Raw genomic sequence first — 15,582 nt, 5'->3', positions numbered from 1 at the left:
ATGGAACGCTCATGTTAATTACCTTCATAAGAAAGTCGCAAAATATATATATCTTCTGAAGAGAGTACGCAATATGATTGATTTCCGTGTCTCGCTGTTATTTTTTAAATCTATAATACAGTCACATTTTGATTAGTGTAATGTAGTCTGGGGGAATACAGGAAAGCGTAACTGTGCTAAATTGCAAGTTCTTCAAAACCGTTCTCTAAGAATTGTCTTGCTGGTTGACTCTATGTTTCCTTCGAGCAATTTGTATGACACTTTACATCTCGATTGTTTAAACGTTCGCAGGTCTAAACAATTAGCTCACTCTCTCTTTAGAGCTGTGAGGCAGATTGGTCCCCCGTGCATCAGTGAACTCTTTATTCCTCGTGACGCTAGTTAAATACACGTTCTGGATATTCTCAGCTGAAGCTTCTTAGACCCAAAACCAATTATTGTAAGCGTATAGGTTCGCGTATAGAGGCACTAAATTGTGGAAAAGATTGAAAGAGCGGTAACTTCGTCCATGTCATTGGAGGCATTTAAATGTAAATACGCTGACTGAAGATGTTTTATTGCTTCATAATTATGTTTGACTCATTGTATCTGTGTTTTATGACTGCTTCGTTGTTAATCTGAGATGTGTTTTTATCATTTTATTTTATGTGGTTTTATTTCATTATCAATATAGTATTTCGTTTTTGGAAGTTTGAAATTGTTGTCTAATGTACTTTTAATTCCATATTTTTGTAATGATGTGCAGTATATTATATATCTTAACTTATCTTGGGGATTGTAATGGTACCAACTGTGTTTTTATTTATTTCAAGGTATAACTGCCACAAATTAGTTGTGTTAAATGTATTTAACTTTTGAATCTAAGCTTGTTTTATGTGTTTAGTATCGTTCTGTATATATGTATTGCTGTGTATACATGATTTGTGCTTTTACGCAAGATGTATGTATTATCCGCTTTTTACCTTTTTTTTATGTATGTATGTGGACCCCTATGGAAACTTGCTCTGCTGATCAGGGTGTTCCACCCCATGAAGTGGCAATAAATTCAATCAATCACACCATTATCATAAGCAAATGAAGGCCACGATAGGTAAAACATTCCACTAGTTCGACATTACTTGGGCCTTGTTTGCTGAACACATGATCCTTGTTTGCTTTATATTGTTGAACTGGGCCTTGTTTGCCTGTAAGAGTGTGACTCATGAGGCTGTATACAACAACTCGTGGGCTGTATGATTCGTGGGTGTCGAACGCGTGACGTGCATCCAAATCAATATGCAGAGGATTTACTAGGGGTAAACGATTTTCTTTGAAACCTAAACTGGAAGGAAATGGATGTAAAAAATTGCAAAACTCACAAATATTTACAGGGTCGAACGATGAGATACCGGTTAACATTATCTTAAAAATCTTAAAGCAACATGTAGTAAATATTATGCTTGAACTTATCAGAATTAAAAGTGTGTTTGTATTGTAAGTCAATGTTATGCAGAATTATGAATTGCAATTTACCAGATATGTTTAGCACATTAATATTCTTTCTTTGCGGAAAGGAAACAAACATACCTATAAATTGACAGAAAATCTCACTATAAATTTAATATACAACGTATATAGTTATCATATTCTCAATAAGGTGCATTAATCCAATCAAAACTTGGCTACTGTTCAGCCCTGTAGTAAAGTTGTTCCAAGTGTTTACGCTTTTCCATAAACTACTGTAGTATGCATAACCTATCCAAAACTGGATCTGTCAGCATAAAATCAATAGCTCAATGACCCGTTTTCCCATTATGATGACACTTCCACCAAGTAAATGCTGTAAAATAACATGCATTCAAATCGTTTTCACGAAGCTGAATAGTGTTCTAGTATGTCATTTAAACATTTGGTTCGATTTGGCGATTTCTTAAAAGCTTCTGATACGTCGTTCCCTCTCTATAACTCCTAACAACAGAGTTGCATGTAACATTGACCATAAATGTAATAAACCTAAACCATACTTAATGCAAAGTGTAGAAACAAAACGTATATTTGACCACTCGGCTCAAACGCACAAACAGACCACACACAAAGCACGCAAAGCACACAAAGCACGCTTAACAAAATTCCTCTTGTATACATAGTTCAAAGAAATAAGCCGCAAGAAACAAAAGTTAACAAATAATTACTTCGTAACATATCATTGTACCATTATGTCAAATAAGAGAGATTCATTATTACCTAAATATATAATAATATCTTCAACAGCCGCGACTACCCCCCTCCCACAAAAAAATAATAATGATAAATGTTCAGAAGAACAAAATCACTACTATTTACCGTTTTGGTTTTTGTTGAAACTGCAAACTTGTAAAATTGGGTCGAGAAATCATCTTCAAACTTTTTCAAAAAATCGACTTTGTGAACACAATGTAAACAAACCGTGAGACACTGTGTTCTTTCAATCGCGGAATACAAGTTGACCTTCGTGTATTCCCGTAGATGTACTTAATATGAGTAAAGCCTTTCCAAATCTTCATCCGATAAGATTTCGCTGGAGAACCGAAACGACATTTTGATACTAATATCATTGTTATTACTATCATTATTATCATCTATTATTATAATCCTTCTTATTATTACTTATAATAATACTACCCCTGTACTACAGTGTATTATCATCATTACATTATTATTATTATTATTATTATTATTATTATTATTATTATTATTATTAGTAGTAGTAGTAGTAGTAGTAGTACTGGTAGTATCGTTATCATTATCTATTATTGTTTTTTTGTTACTTGTAACCAATCACCACCACTGCGCTTCTTTCCCAGCCAACCATCTGATCCATCGATATTATTCAACCGGCCTTGCGTAGGCTCATATCTGCCCGGATAGTCATCGTAGGTTAAGGTACTCGACGCTGAAAGCGCCTGGTCCTCAATCTCCTCGCTCTCCATACCGAGCGGAGATCCAACTTTTCTTTGGCAGCCGATTGAGCGAATTTCTATGTGGAAAGACATGAAAACGAAATCAGGACCAATACAGGTAACACATAATTGAAGACCTGAATATAAGAACGACCCAAGTCCAATTTTTGGCCAAATTCAGTTTGACATGGGAAATTGTAGCTTATGCATGGACTCATCTTGTGTATAAATGATAAATCCTAATTACCCCCGGAAGTGCCTGAAATGAATGGGTTAAATCTTATATTAATGTAAGAATGAAGGACTTGGGTCATTCTTACATTCATATAATAGCGCCCTCTCTCCTCCTTCTCTCATCTCTATAGCAGAATATCATGTATATGAATCAAAGAACGACCCAAGTCCATATGAATCAAAGAACGACCCAAGTCCACCACACAAAATGGCCTCTCCACAATTAATGTAAATGTTAATCGTCATAATAGTGTTTGTATATACAATGTTGCCTTCCCATCACAGTTAAATAGAATTATTATTGGACAAATAAAAAAGATATGAAGCTTTTTTTTTTTAGTTTACTCGAAATGGTCTTCCATGGACTTGGGTCGTTCATACTCAATTATTTTTCTCGCGTTTACAGTCTGGTATCTTGTATGTATTTGTGCTCTCCGCAGACAGCAAAAAATGGAATGATTCGTTTTAGGGCCCTGAAACGCACAGAAGCTTGGGTATGCTACCAAAGCAGCACCTGCAGTTTTGATGAGTCTAAAGACCGAATCGATAATGGATACTGGATAGTTAAATCAAAGGAGAGGAGCGTGACGGGTAGGGGTTTCAATTGTCGTAGCAGTAGGATTACCCTTTAAATAGCGTACAAAAATGGTAAGAATCGAAAGTGATAAGTGTGTAAAGGGCTTTTAAGAAACAAATGTTGGAATGTTAGACAAACAAAATGCCACAAACAGACAAAAAAGCGATCTAGAAGTGTCTTGGAAAAGATTTAAAAAGATATCAAGAAAATTTCTCTCCAAAAGAAATGAACGGCGCAAGACTTGGTAGGTTAAAGAACCGATCGACCTATTTGTAGTCACCACGTAAAATCAGGGTGCTGGACTATTGCTGGTTTAATATCCAAGTCCCGTTTAACCTATATTTACAGGGCCGGCGGAAGCAGGGGGGCGGGGGAGGGGTGCTCGGTCCCTTTTTTCCTATCAGTACATAAGAAATACATAGGGTATCACCACTTTGAGTTGAGCTCCCCCCCCAAAAAAAAAAACAAAAAACAAAAACAAAAACAAAAAAACAACAACAAGTCCTCACACATCTTTTATTTTATTTATTTATATTATTATTGTTATTATTATTATTTTTTTTTTGGCTTGTTAGCTCATGAAACTTTCAAGCACTCGCACACACATTCACCACCATCACACATCAGAGTTTATCTTCCCCTGCTATCTTCGCAGCAGAATTTGTATTGTTACCAATTTACCCACCTACCTTTTCCTCGGGCCGGCCATCTTTTCAAGCAATGCTTACAATGGCGGCCCTCTGCATTATCACTTCTTAAATATAATATTTTGTAATCCCAGCTGCATAGACATGCATACTGTAATATCATTAATTTCCTTTTAAATCGTTGTTTATGCAAGTCAAACGACTCTTTTTCAAATATACTTTGTATGTTTCCCATGTTCACGATTATTCAATCTATGCAAGTCAAACGACTCTGTTTCAAATATACTTTGCATGTTTCCCATGTTCACGATTATTCAATCTATGTATATATTGATTTGCAGAAAATAAAGTATCTACCAAACAAACAAACCCGGAAGTGGGCCCCTTCCACATTTAAAAACGTGGCGCCGGCGGTATTGAGTACAGCTTCATACGAGTTTCCCAGCAAAAGAAGCGCTTTATTATTGATAACACAAACAGTAAATCAGGAAATAATTTGTCATAAAAATTTTACAATCTACTGCAAAAACAAGACAAAACAAAAGAAAAGATAAAGGAGCAAAACAAAAAGATAAAAAAAGCAAAATCAACAAGGGATATAAAAAACGAAAGAAAGAGAAAACAAAAAGAAAAACGGTAAAGAAAAGGTACGTTTATCTTTCCTGAATAACGAGGGTTTTATTTTTAATATTCAGTGTTATTGTTGATTTTGTGTTTTTCCAACGATTAATAATGGGATAAGAGATCCTAAACAACTTCGCTGGGAGAAAGAAATTCACCTTCAAATTCTTCCTTGCGTCCAGGACATTCACCACTCAAGATTGTGACGTCATCTAAAGCCATTTTGTGAGTGACATCAGGTCCAACAGTCGCCTCAAAGACCACCTGTGGGTTGAATTGATAATTGCTGCGTCAGCCTTTGCTCCATGTACGAATTACACTGAATTGCATGAGTAAAATCAAGCAAATCGAAAAATAAAAATCGAGACAGTGACAGTGGCATCAATCAGAAATTTATGTGAGATGAACGAAGACAAAAATTAACATTATCAAATTACACTGTCTCAACGTTGATCCTACCTCTCCTATTAATTCATTATTAATATATTTTTCACGCTGCGTTTACCGTGAACGGTTTGTCCGAAGACACACGGACGGAAGCGTACTTCCAGTCGGCACCCTGACTGCCAACCATATTCCATGACGATGTCAAGTCAAGTAGTTCCGTTCCGACAGGCCTTACGATCATACGGAGATCTCCCATCCCTCTGCCGAACATGTGGTACCAAAATCCAACGCAGTAAAGGCCAGGAGATGTAAACTTCGGGGAACTTAACGTAGTACTACTTCCGTTTGTCCCATCGTTGGAATTAACATACATGTAGTACCCTGTTCCAGCGAAAATGATTACGAATTCGATTATCCGTTTGACTGACGCAATGTCATGATCCTTGACTTGAGGGAATGGCAAGTATGAATATTCTACAGATCAAATGAATAGACCAACATAAATACTTAGAATGTAGAGTTCGTGTTTTCTCTTTTTTACCGTGAATTAGATGGAGCTACTCTGTCCAAAGTCCTGGGGGTAATAATGAACGCGTGATAATCACTGTTCACTGCTTTTTATGTTTAAAACAACATATCTCGGTGTACGTTCATTTACGAGCAACTTTGGAGTGTGTATGTAAGGGTGTGTGTGTGTGTGTGTGTGTGTGTGTGTGTAGTGTTTGCATCTCCTGTTGGAGAAATGAGGTGATGTACAGATTTAAAAAAAAAAACGGTTCATAAACCCGTTACTGTTATATATATCTTATTTTTTTATAAATGATCTTTCTTTTGAATATATATTTTTTTATTCTTTCGGTTTCCGATTGGTCCTGTCTAAATGTCTTTTCTAAAATACCATACCATTACGAGCTAGTTGACCAAGTAATATCCATGTTTAAAATGTAAACTTACCACGCTCATCATTAAAAGTGTGGTCATAAAGTGGGCCTTGTTTGAAAAACTCGTTTATCCCCGTAGTTCTTTCCCAGGCTACGTCACTTCCTTCAACGGCAAAATTGCATATTGCCATCTTCTCAAAATCACACTTCATGGGTTCTTGTTGAAAAGAATAAAGACGAAAAAAAGTAAGACGTATGAACTATGCCCAAGGAAAGCAAGACTAATATTATGTGTAACCACTTCATATAGACATAGACAAAAATGCCCGTTTTTAATCTTCGATAGGCTGATTTCTAGGTAGTATGCTAACGCTTAAAAGAAACTATTTATTTGTCCACACTGAGATGAAAAAAAAAGGTTTCAAAATTATTCTAAATTGTGTGTTTGGAGAAGAAACATCAAACATAAGATAATTACTATGATCGATTCTTTTTTTATATACAAAACTCTTCTTAACCAAAAGAAAAAAAAAAAACATATGTTCGACGAATATTTGTTGGTTTTTGTAAAATGCAGGGGCACATTTAGAATACAAGGTGAATACATATATGGATAAAGGCCCCCGTGCTAAACATTCATTTATTTGATTTACACTGTTTTCAAAGAAAAAAAAATGTCATAGTTACATAATTAATAAGCGACTTTCCGAAACTTTTTGAGTTAAAGTATAGTCATGCCATGTACATGGTGAATAATGTAGCATATGCCAAAAAACAACAATAACAAACAAACACTCATGGATTAGGTCATGTTGCATATAAACTTCTATTTATTCATCTATTATCTTAATGTTGTTTTGGTATAATTTACTTAGGTAGAAATGTTTTAAGAATATCAATAAAATACATTGTTGAGTTCTTTCTTTTGTCTTGTCCTCATTTATCCATGAAAACACTCACCACTCTTGCATGGCCCCGGTGCCAAGTAAATATCGTCAATCGCAAATTCACCCCACTCCGGGAGCACAGTGTCGGCCTCAATGATGAGATGGACATTGTACATTGAGGGGATGTCCGTTATATCAAACTGAAACATATGAATATAAGATGCATATTGTGTACATAAACAGGTTTTAACGTACATTGAAAACGGGGAAAGTTTAAACAATTTATTCCCGGGACACTTCAGACTACTACATAGAATAGCATGTCTGGGCTGACCGCCGAGACGGGGTAAAATACAAATTTCTTACTTTATCAAAGACCACGGAAAAAAACAAATGAAGAGTATTTTGCGTTTTTGTTGTCTTGGAGTAGGAATACACACACACATTTATACGTACATACATACATACATACATACATATTTTCTGAGATTATGAAGTCGCTTTGATCATAATATCAAAGAATACTGACTACATTTTTATTTCCTTTTGGTTGCAAACTGTTACTTTTTAGTCTCATTCCTCATTTTCTCATTTTCATGAAATACTGTTCTGTTTGATGTTAATGTTAATGTCATTTGTTGTGTTTGTTACCTTGCATGTATGTGCTTATAGGGCCCCTGGAAAATAGTTTTGGATTCCTGACGGGGCCACAAAGTATATATAAAACATAACATTTATAATAATAATAATAATAGTGATAATGATAGAAGTAGTAATGATAAGAAAACTGATAATACTAATAATGATAATATAATAATAATCTTAATACAATAATAATGCAAGTAATAATAAAAAAACCTATTATAATAACAATAAAGATGGCAATAACGGAGTGTGTATGTTTTATGGCGTTTTGTGAAACTAAGACACACACACATACACACACGCGCGCACACACACACACACACACACACACAATGCTTTTACATAATTTTGGGAAAAGGCCGTGCCCCACCCTCCTCCCCGCAACAAAATTAGTTATGAAATTAATGATGATTGATTTACAATCTATATAAAATAAGTAAAATATCAAGATGATGGTCATTACCCTTCAGAACATATTATATATTAAGGTACCTGTATATGGAGAGATATTATAGATGGCACTGGCGCTTTTGTTTAAGTTTGTTGATTTAACTAACTTTATGTTTCATTAGACAAGAAGCGATTCTGACTACCCTCTTATGTATTTGTAATGGAAAGATGTGTATAGTATACCGTTCTGAATTTTTGATACTCATATGCACAGTGAATGTGATAAAGTTGATTTTACACGTCTCCGCTTTTTATCGGTAGCTCTGTGCCGTTTCATTTTTGAGTGAACATGTCCTGAATTCATTTAGCATCAGCTGGACCAGACAATTTGAACACGACAATGCAATTAAGACATAAAGCCGCTCTTCCCTGAATACCGGTAGAGTCAAATTGTACACGATGACAGTCATCTCTCCTCTGTCTATTTAAAACCACGGTGTCACCACATGACCCTGGTCCTATAGCATGCTGGAAACATCATATGATTGTGTCATCCTTGATCACACCAGTGCTCCCCACCTCAACAGCTGTGCAATTATCATGAACTACACCATTTGTGACCGTGCATCACAAAACCAACAAAAAAGTCGCACCTCTTGATTTTACGTAAGGACTCAAAAAAAGAAAGAAAGAAAGAAGTAAAACGGGTCAATCAAGTCATTCTCACGTTTTTCATGTTTTCTGAAAGAGCTATTCTTCTTCTACACTATTCTAGTTTTCGATCATAAAATGAACGGGAAAGTGTGCGTTTTTTTCTGGGAGACTCTCTTTTTTTGGCGGGGGGGGGGGGGGGGGTAAAGAAGTGTGATCAGGTATGTCTCTGAGGCCCCTCCTCATTTCTTGAATATCCTTTGCACACTCTTTACTTTCAACTCACTTAATCACTTTTGAAAGGATAATGCTACTGCTCTCAAAGTTGGCATTAACCACGCACAGAATGTGGTAATAGAATGTGCTTGGTTTCAGCTAAATCCAACAATCCCTTCATTATTGTTGCTACAGTGGTTTACATCCTGCTTTTTGTGTTTGTCCCATTCATTGCACAGGTAGCAGTACAGGGCTTCGTAAAGATTAAGCGTTTGAATAGACCCTGTATTTTAAAGACTGTTTTTTTTTTAGTTTACACTTTCCCACAGTGTGTGCTTTCTTTCTAATATTTGTATAGCTTTAGAGAGCACATTTGAGTGTAGTTTATTTCAAAGCTTAAGGTCTGCTATTTCAGAATCTGCCCTTAACTAGAAGTCCATGTGTGGCGCTTTTTTTTTGGGGGGGGGGGGTATGATGCAGGGTCACATATATACCTCTCCCTTGAAAGAACAACAATAAATGAACCTTTGGACAGCATACAAGCCCTGCTGAAAAAACAAAAACAAAAAAACAAACAAACAAACAAACAATCAAACACGCTATTCCACAGTGTGGAACGAACGAATTGAGGGTGTCGGTGCAATATAGTGCTAGCCCACTCTTTTGTCAAAATTGAGTTACATGCGTTTTTAAAATCCTTATCCTTCACTCTAACCTCCGTGAAAATATCATATTTGAATTCAGCCAATAAGAAGGTAAAAAATGCATGCATTCATGTTTTATCAATGTACGATGTATGGACTTTCCAAACATTCAACAGCGATTATCTCAAAATGACTATCGTGTGGGTTAGCACTATATTGCACCGACCCCTCAATCGTGAAACACGGTAAGGAACACATTGCGAAACACTGTGTAAAATCAGATGTGAACAAATTTCTCAAACAATATGAAATCTGTTCACAATCTCAAATATAACATTCTGTTTACATTGAGAATCATCAATTCCCAGTGGGCAAAAATACTATGAGAACTCTCTGTTGAAAAAAGAAACACACACATACACACACCACAGTGTGGAATTTATGTGAACACTTTGTGAACACACTGTGGGACACTATTTTTTTTTTTCGGTAGCGAGTACAATAAACTCACCTGCCCCATTATCCATTGGTTTCCAAGATCCCCTTTCACCCACAGGGGGTCAGGGAGCGTGACGGAAGCCCCATCGTCAAAGTAGTTCAATTTAACAGCGAGCTGACCAATGTTTGGGCCATGTAAGAAGTACCAGAATTTGAAGCACCATCCCTGTGGGTCCAAAGTCATTCTTGTCGTACGGATCTCCAGCCTCGTGTTCTGCCCAGTCTGACTGGTGTACAAGTAGTGACCGTCTGAGGGAGAAAGAAAGAGAGAAAGGGAGAGAGAGAAAGAGAAAGAGAGAAAGAGGGAGAGAGAGAGAGAGAGAGAGGGGGGGGGGATTAAGTAAATTACCCAGCAGGTGACTTTTAATTTAGTTAATGGTCATAACTATGCTGAAGATACGTGGTCAGATTCAGCGTGCGGTGCAAACGATCATCAGGATCATCGACCGGTCTGCGATCGTTTGACAATTGACATAATATAGCAACTGATTAACAAATTCCCCTACATCGACGTAAATAAGCACTGAATTGATCAGTGTTTTAGTAGTAGCCATGATAAAGATCATGGGCGTACATACTCGAGCAGGATTCGAACCTACGACCTCCTGATCACCGGACAGGCGTCATCTCCACTAGACCACCGAGCTTTCGCCCGAAAGCAAGTGTTGGTTCTAATCCTTGTAGTATGCAGCGGGTACTGCTTTGTTTTTTTACTACTAAAACACGCCCATGATTTTTATCATGGCTACTACTAAAACACTGATCAATTCAGTGCTTATTTACGTCGATGTAGGGCAATTTGTCAATCAGTTGCAATGAAAACATCTCGACGGAAAAAATTCATGAAATTTGAATAACAAAGCAGTACCCGCTACATGCTACAAGGATTAGAACCAACACTTGCTTTCGGGCGAAAGCTCGGTGGTCTAGTGGAGATGACGCCTGTCCGGTGATCAGGAGGTCGTAGGTTCGAATCCTGCTCGAGTATGTACGCCCATGATTTTTATCATGGCTACTACTAAAACACTGATCAATTCAGTGCTTATTTACGTCGATGTAGGGCAATTTGTCAATCAGTTGCAATGAAAACATCTCGACGGAAGAAATTCATGAAATTTGAATGACATAATATAATTGTCACAAGCAGATAGTAAGAATTGCCACAGGTGCTGGGAGAGGGAACCTCTATGAAACATTCTTTCTCTTGTTGCCATGTCTCTTCGAGAACCGACGATCGAAAAGCAGCTATTGCACAAATATGGGCGTCCATCTTCTCAGGTGAAAACGAAACAAACAAGCAAAAATAAAACAAAGGTAGAGAATCAACAACAACACTAACAAGTAGTTCAAGGTCGGCAAATCTTCTATGATAATAGATCTATCGTTTGATGATTATACAGTGGGAATAGACAAACCAAGGCAACATAGAAGCAATTATAAAATGGGCTTTAGAAACTCTGTAATCTGATTGGTCTTGTGGCATGCACTGATTTTTACTTATCCACACTGAGCCATGCGTCCGGTAAAATCCGAACGCATGGTTCAAGTCTTGTATACAATAATAGTGTTGTAGGTGTACCGGACAAATAGTGGGGAAAATGGTCGTATTTCATTAATTTACGGGCCAATTTAAGACACGAATATAATGATGCACAGGCATATTTCGTGGATCAGTGAGAATAACTGGATGCTGCAGCAGCTCTTGTTTACCTTTGGAACAGCCTAAAACCCACTAGCGATGGGCTCGTGGGTTTTAACTCTTTATGTGCCACGTTCGCACCTCCGACTCAGTCGACGGCGCACAAACCCGCCCAAACTGATCGATAGATCGCCAAATGCCGCAGTATAATGAAATCGTTACCCGGGTCCGTTCCTCTTTAGCTTGCATTTTATTTATTGCTTGACTAACAAGCAGTGATTCATACTGGATTTGCGTGCAGATTCTAAGTTTCTGTCTCTGCTTTGTGTGCAACAGTCTTATGTATTTACGGTAACATAGCTACAGGACTTTTCAAAGAAAAGCAATTATAGATTTTTCATAGAATTTACATAAATGTAAAGTTGGCATTTTCTTTACAGCTTTGTTCACCTTGTCTACAATGTTATAATAACAAAAAAATCTATTTTAAAACCAAATGCTTTCTCAGACCATGAATACGTTGGTGCCTCAGAATAATATGGCACACGGGGGGGGGGGGGGGGAGGGCGGCCGTGATAAGGCAAAAGAACGTATCTCAAAATTTGGGCATTTTAAGTTATGAGCATATGGCTCCTAAATAAAATGTGCTCTTTTTAATGGTGAATGTCTCAATTCTTAAATGTTTACCATTTCAGAGATAAAAAGCGTATCTCACACACCTTTTTCACAAAGTTGCCGTTTCCAGCTAGGCAAAACAACGTAAGCTGAGATACGTATAGAAATGACAAAGAAAGCATTTTCGCTGTTACGGCAAATGAACGTATCTTTACATACACTGTTTTTTCATGGTGGTTTCTCAAGAAAAAAGAAGGAAATTGCGACGCCAAAAGAACGTATGTCATCATACAGCGCTTTGCTGTATAAAATCAGGGCCATGCGCGCTACAGTCAGCACGGCAAAAGAACGTATGTCATCATACAGCGCTTTGCTGTATAAAATCAGGGCCATGCGCGCTACAGTCAGCACGGCAAAACAACGTATCAACATCGTGGCCATCACAACACACGCTACACTGCATAACTCTATGTGCAAGACCTACGGCTACGTGCTGCAGATCCATTTCAGCCGCGGCAGTGAGTGTAGTGCCGCCGCTGATGCCGGGCCGCTTGCGACAACAGCTGCAGCAGTGCTGCAGCAGAGTACTGGTTGACTGGCAGGCAAGCTTTGCTGCAGTGTGAACCAATCTCTGAAGTCATGCCAGTTGTTCTGTTTTGCAGTCATGGAATGGATATTCTCCTGACCAGTTAATGCTACCACAAAGAAAATCAGCGGTAACACCGGTAAGTTTTATTTTGTTTTTGTCAGGTCTAAGTTTGATCCAGCCCGACCAGACGCCGTGCGAAGTACGGCGATTGGGCTGTAGAGAGTGGACGACAGTACGCTATGCTAGTAGGGTCCAGTACTTTCAATTATAGTTTTCACTAAGATTTAAGAAACGATGAGTAAAAAAAAAATAAACAAAAAACACAGCAAGCTACGAAAATAAAGAGCAAACATAGATCTATGAGTATGATAGCCTTTCCTGTCGGTGGGCTTGGCAAAACGTGGCTCATTGGTGTGGTTGTGGTTCTACTATTAAAGGACTATGTAAATGTAGGATACTTGTACTACTACTAGCGTTAGTGGTCTAGTAGATCAAGTAGTGACTCTCAAAAGAAATTTACCTATGCGCAAAGGAAGTGGACCCCAATATACTGTTATGATCATCGACATCATTCGACTTGAGGTCTTCTACCTCAAATTCAGTTTTGTAAAGTAACAGCTTTATAGTAAACAGTAGACTCGACTTCAAGCAAATGACAATAAAGCTTGATACTGATGAATTCCATTTAGTCTTTAGTGGCTACATGAACTGATGGCAGACGATATGTTCTAATAATGACATTAACATCATTACTTTGGCAAGAAAAGTAGGGATAAAATGTAATGTTTGGTCTACATCTTTGGTTAAACATAAGTAGTCTTAGGTCTTGTTTGTTATTTCTTGAAAGGATGAAGAATGTGATTGTGGTGTTTTCATACATACAGGAATTTACTCACTTAAAATTAGCCTTAAAAAATTCAGTGCTTATTTACGTCGATGTAGGGCAATCTGTCAATCAGTTGCAATGAAAACATCTCGTCGGAAGAACTTCATAAATTTGAAAAATAAGGTACTATTTAATGGTACTCTTTACCTGCTAACTATAGAGGCCTGATTTATTTTCTTTTTAATTCTTTGTGCAATTTCAGTCAGCTGTACATATTCTTTAAAACATTATTATTATTTTTTTTCATTTCGATACGATATAATGCATTGTTGCCATGGTAGATCCTATACATGCTAATACGTTCCACCCCTCCCCCATAAAAATGTTGAGGGCAAAAGCTTATGGAATTCAAATGTTTATTCTTAAGTTAGGTGGTTTTAAATACTATGTAAAGTTCAAATATTCAGACCCAATCGTCTACTTTAGGTGATATTAACATTCGTGTTGATATACATATTTTGCTTGTCTCTCTTTTCAGTGTCCACACCAACCGCCAGCCTAGACCAGCACAGAAAAGGAATGCAGTGTATCAAGTACAATGAAAGGTACACGTTGAATAATCACCAATTAATTCATACAAAAAAAGTATTAGGAGAAGGGGGCAGAAATAAATCCCACCTTTGTCATTATCACTAGCGACACAAGCCGGCATTTGGAAAAATAAAAAAATAAAAATAAAAGAAAGCAGAATCCATGATGATGACTCTCTGATAATTTGAGAATACCACATTTCACAGTTCATTCCTTAGCGATAAAAAATAATAATATTAAATGAAAACTGATGAAATGGTAACCATATTCTGTCTCAAAACAAACACACAGCCTTGTGCATCCTCAAGGGGTATTTGTATGATGTTGAATAATAGATATTGTGAGTGTATTTAATTATTTGAAGAGTTTGTTTGCAAAATACGATAAGTCCATATTTGCCAAATGGAGATATTTGCGATTAAGGGTCAAGAAGAATAAAGAGAATAATAAGAAATTGTTTGCTTCTTTTGACCACATCTTCAAAAATGTTCCATTTTATGGACTGACCAGTATATAGTTTAAAAGATATCACATTGTACTTTATGAGAGAGACTGTACTTCAATATCTTCAAAAAAGGACTTCTCGGTTTTGCGAACAAGCTCTTCATAAATACTCATTCTCATATTCTTTGCTTTTTAGGAGGGGGGGGGGGATCTGTGAGAGAGGATTTGTTACAAACAACCATGTCTAATGAAGAATTTAATCACATAACTAAAGCAGAATTGAAATTCACTAGCTTTCTTTTATGGAAAATACAGAGTGCCTCATTTTATTTTGTGTTAATTATTCTCTTGCGTTTCTTTTTCATTTTCCTGCAGTGGTCTACCGAGCAGTTCGAAAGCAGAGAAAGGAGCAACTATACAAATTTCAGAACAGCTCTGCACGCCCGTCGGAATTTCATGAAAGATGGAGTGGATTGTGCACTAGATCAATCAACTCTAAAAGAAAAATAATAACACTCGGATTGTTTATATAGGATCAAGTAAATCTTTCAAAGTTAAATTAAGAACTCACAAAACTCAACTGTGAAATGTTAATGACTATTCTTACGTTATTAAGGCACAAGAAAGATTTCTTTTTTTATATTGATATGAAACTAAAGATTCTATTTCAAAAAAGAATATG

General features: G+C 36.9%; 1 long non-coding RNA gene across 1 annotated transcript; it reads left to right on the top strand.

The window, feature by feature from the left end:
- The first annotated feature begins 13,082 nt into the window (after window positions 1-13,082).
- On the top strand, window positions 13,083-15,329 carry LOC139723052 (uncharacterized). Its single transcript, XR_011710315.1, has 3 exons — window positions 13,083-13,175; window positions 14,404-14,470; window positions 15,276-15,329. It is a non-coding gene; the product is annotated as an uncharacterized lncRNA (long non-coding RNA).
- Window positions 15,330-15,582: the final 253 nt, after the last annotated feature.

The sequence above is a fragment of the Diadema antillarum genome, unplaced genomic scaffold, assembly GCF_040938485.1.
Source record: "Diadema antillarum isolate AM-2024a unplaced genomic scaffold, OU_Dant_1.0 scf00000014, whole genome shotgun sequence".
NCBI lineage: Eukaryota > Metazoa > Echinodermata > Echinoidea > Diadematoida > Diadematidae > Diadema > Diadema antillarum.
The sequence above is the reverse complement of the archived record's forward strand: the minus strand, read 5'-3'. Positions and strand labels throughout refer to the sequence as shown.